Genomic DNA, 4,626 nt, shown 5'->3' with positions numbered 1-4,626 from the left:
GAAGAACCTTTCCAAAAGACAACAAGCTCTTCAAGCTATTCAAGCATCAAAGGCATTGGTAGTTCAAAATGCAAGGTTGTAAATTCAAAAGTCTAATCCTCCTATGGAAGCTACTACTTCTACTACTCCGTTTGTTGGACAACTAGATGATTATCCGGAGGTAATTTTCACTTCTGACTCTCATAGAAAGAAATTTATCTCCTTTGCTAAGAAAACTATCTTGCCCACCAAGTTCATTTGTCAAGAGACTATGTCGAAATTGGGTGTCCTAGAACAAACAAAGACCTTTTTCGAGTCTATGGGATTGAGTACATTGTTTGAAATGCAAGAATTGACCTACTCTTCCCTGACCTTAGAGTTTTTGAGCTCTTTGAAAGTCACCAAGGTGGAGGCTCTAAGGAATATTGAATTCCGGCTCGAGAATGTTGATAGGAAAATTGTCTTTTGAAGAGTTTGGTAAAGTCTTTGGCCTTAGCAATGACCCGACCTACACAAAGAAACCTACCACGTATGATCCCGCTCCCTTATAGAAGGCTATTACCGGTAGAGAGTTTACATCTTATCATGATTGTCGTGCCCTTTTTGTCCATCATCCGGGCATAAGAGTATGGCACAAGGTTGTTGGGCCTACTTTGATTGCTAGGAAGGGAACGAACCATTTCACCGTACTTCACTTTATTTATCTCGAGTCGACCTTGGACATTGGAAGAGAGTTCACCAAAAAGTACAACATTCTTCAACTTTTAATTGAGAGGTGGCTCAATGTTGATTGTGGCAAAGAAGGCATTGCCTTTATTGCTAATGGAGGTTTAGTAACTTATTTGGCAAAACACTTCTACCGGAACTTCAACAAGGATAGCACCTATAAACCGGTTAAGGGAGGCCATATCATTGATCTAGCCACCATGGTTCAAAAATTCAAATGGGTCACGAATGATACTCTTGTTGACAAATTTGGGTGGTTAACAAAAGATGCTAAATCCTTCACATTGCCAAGCAAGATTTGCCGATTGAATGTTCATAGGCCCAACTACCTTCTCCCACTATCCGAGGAAGCCGAGTTTATTATACAACACCAAAGGGGAAGACATTGCCGAGCCCTCCTCCTCCATTATCACCCCACCTTACCCATTCACCTACCATGAATTTCAACCCGAAAATGTTGAAGGCGGGGAATGACTACTTGACTCTATTGATGAAAGAAATGCACAAGCAAGCTTATTAGGATAGAGTCAATGCTTACAAAGCATAATATCCGCCTCTCCTACATCTTGCTAGGCAAGGACTTCTTGACCCATCTTGTCCTTTGCCTAGTTGGGCGAATAAGGAAATATTCTTTCCTAGTGCTTCTAGAGGTGGTAACTTGGGTGAAGAGGAGATGGTTGTTGTTGAGAGTGGTGCATAAGAAGAAGTGATGATAACTCCGGCTCTATGGAGGTTGATGATGATGATTCAAGTGAAGTTGGTGATGATGATGGAGAGGATAGTGATGACGCCATCGGCGAAGATTGAGGTTTGTCTATTTCTCTTGTTTTTCGTATAATTTTTATCTTGATCATAATTTGGAGTCCTAGCATCATTTAGAGGGCTCACAACTCGGTCACATTTAGGTGTTTCTTTTATTGTTCCCACATTCAAAATCCAAAATGACAAATGTAGTTTCATGCATAACATCTTTATGCATGAACTCCCCCAATTTCTGACATTAGAAATAGTGTCTATTTTGGTTTGGGGAAGTTTATGCATATGCATTGGGAGCTAATCTACATTATTCTCTCCAACATAGCAAAAAAAAAAAAACAATGCATTATATAGCATAGCTTAGTTTACATTCACTCTTGTTTATATGTCATATAATTTGCATTTAGCTTAGAAATCATGCATTTTCATATAGGTTGCATAATTTCATATCGTATTGCTCATTGAGGATAATGCCCATACTAGTGTGGGAATGGGAAATTCTAACTTGACTTTTTTAAAACAAAATACAAAAAAATCCAAAAACATGTTCATTTCCTTTGTAGTGTAGTCTTGTATATACTGTTTTGTATATATTGTGTTTGTTCATTCTTTTGCACATTGATCAACTACGCCACATCCGAGACATGAAGATATTGAAGACCACATGGTATGATCTTTCCAATCTCCTTTTTCCTCTTTATGTTAATGACTATGTAGCTTTATTTTGATTGATGCGGTATAAACAATGTGAATTTAGGATTGCATTTATAGTATTTGGCATACTAGTTGGTAGAAGCATATGCATTAGGATGTATATATGATAGTTGCATCATGGCATATAGTTGCATTTAGGAAAAATTTTGTGAAACCATCTATTTGGGAAGCTTGACAAGTGTATATAAGGCCCTCGTAGATACTTTTTCTTCTTGAGACTTTGCTTGTTAGAATACTTGTAAAACACCTTAGGATGTGTCATGCTAGTATCCTTTGACCCATGGATTAAGGCCTAGTCAAGAGTAACTTGTGGTGTGATAACTCCTTGGCTACCGTTTATTCCAACGTGACCCTTGAAACCATAAAACCATCATCCATGTTCTACCACGTTTTGTCATCAAAAAGGGAATGGGCACAAAAATTGTTCAAAAATTTGAGTTCAAGAAATGAAAACAAAAGTCAAAAAGTGTACCCTTGAATTGCTTCCCCTTTAGATAATTTCCGCCACTTAGATGAGGAAAGTGTCTATTTATTTTTGTTGATGCATCGATTACTTGTTTTGTGTGCTTTAATGCTTGGATGTGTCGCCATTTTGGCAAGCCCCACCTTGCCTTGCAAGAAGGCATCCTACCTCATGGCTGTCTTGTTGTGAGTTGAAGGGGCGGAGTGAGACCCGCTAATTGTCTCACATCGGCTATATTAGTAGGTTAGTTTGAATAAGGGTCCTTGTTTTTGTCACCTCTTTACTCGGGACGAGCAAAGGTTCGGTTTGGGGATATTTGATGTGACTCATTTTAGAGCAAATTTAGTCCTTGAATTAGCCTCGTTCCTATGCTTTTTAGTGCATAATTGGGTTATTTAAAATCTTTAGTCTTTCATTTTGCATATTCTTTGAGGTTTTGATCCCTTGGTAGGAAAGGAGTACGAACCTTGCATTTTCATGGAAAAATGGAGCTAAATTGATCGAATCTAATGACCAAGAATCAAAGGAAAGACAAGACTAGAAGGCCTATGTAAATAATGAAGTAAATGGGCAATGATGAAAAGATCCTTGCATCTCCAACAAGATCCTTGAGGATTGTTGAAGAAAGAAAAGAAGAAGAAGTGACTGCCCAGCAATCCGAGCGTTTAAGTGCCCAGGACGAGCGTTGTCCTGCTACAGTCCGAGCATCCCGTGCTCAAGATGCTCGTCTTGAGGCATTGTGATCCGAGCGTCCCGACCCCCAATCCGCTCGGATTCCTCTCCAGTGCAAGCCGTCCCTCAGCAAAGTCGCTCGGGACGAGCGTATTCCATGAAGACCACCAAAACGGATATGCGCATCTCCCTCGAGAGGAGCACTTTCTCAACTTTTCTTAAGGGAATTAATCGTCATTTAAGCCCCTAGTAACCCTAATTTATGTACCTAATCCTTAGTATAAATACCCCAATTATTTAATTAGATTATCATGCTCTTTTTGGGTTATTCTAATCCAATTTTAATCTCATCTTAATCTTGTAATCAACTCTTAATTAAGCTTTAATACAAATCTCATTTCCTTAATTTCTCTATTGTTCATCATTTATTTTGGGTAATTGAAGATTATTTGGGTATTATTGGGAGATTGACAACCTTCCATCAATCATAAAGTACTTCTATTATTCTTTGCTTATTATTTTGGAATCATCTTTAGGTATAATTCTCTCTTAATCCTTGTTTTAATTATTGTTAATAATTTCCATTCATTCATCATGTTTTGCCTTGTTAATATGATTGACAACCTTGTTAGCATGTTAAACTTGATAATGAGTGAGTAGTCTCTTAACTAGGGTTAATGGGTAATTAAGGGAAACTAACATAGGGGATGATTCATGCTTAATCTAATATGTTCATATAATATATTTGCTTGCTACCAATCGTTGGTTGGCGCAGTGGTAGCATGGGGCTGCGCTTGGTAGGGAGGTCTGCAGATCGATCCTCCACAACTGCGATTGGGAGGGGTTTAAATACCATAATCCTTGGACACGCCCCGAAATCCGGATTAGTCGGCCCAATGTGGTTCGGATTACCGGATGGTTTAGACCAAAAAAATATATTTGCTTGCTTTTTGTGATCTCAACTTATGCACATGTTATGTTTGATGAAATGAGAGCCTATGAATCCTTGCATTTTTTACCCATCACTTATCTATTCAATGACACTTGTAAGACATAAAGCAACTCGAGTCTCATTAGACCATGCATATAGTTGAGTAGGGAGGATTAAGTCGACTTGTAGGTGTTGTACAATCTAATCGATTCGGCACCAGGACCCAAACCTTCCTAGGATTGTAAGATATTGTTAGGTTTATATACCTATTATTAGACTCTTCTAATAGTGAACAAATTAACATTTTAATTTCTAGTTCTTTAGTTCTAGTGCATGCATAACAAAATAAGAGATTTATAAGAAAACAATGTCCCTTACATTGTAA

The sequence above is a fragment of the Silene latifolia genome, chromosome 2 (genome assembly GCF_048544455.1).
Source record: "Silene latifolia isolate original U9 population chromosome 2, ASM4854445v1, whole genome shotgun sequence".
In the NCBI taxonomy this organism is placed as follows: Eukaryota; Viridiplantae; Streptophyta; class Magnoliopsida; order Caryophyllales; family Caryophyllaceae; genus Silene; species Silene latifolia.
This window is presented reverse-complemented; position numbering follows the sequence as displayed.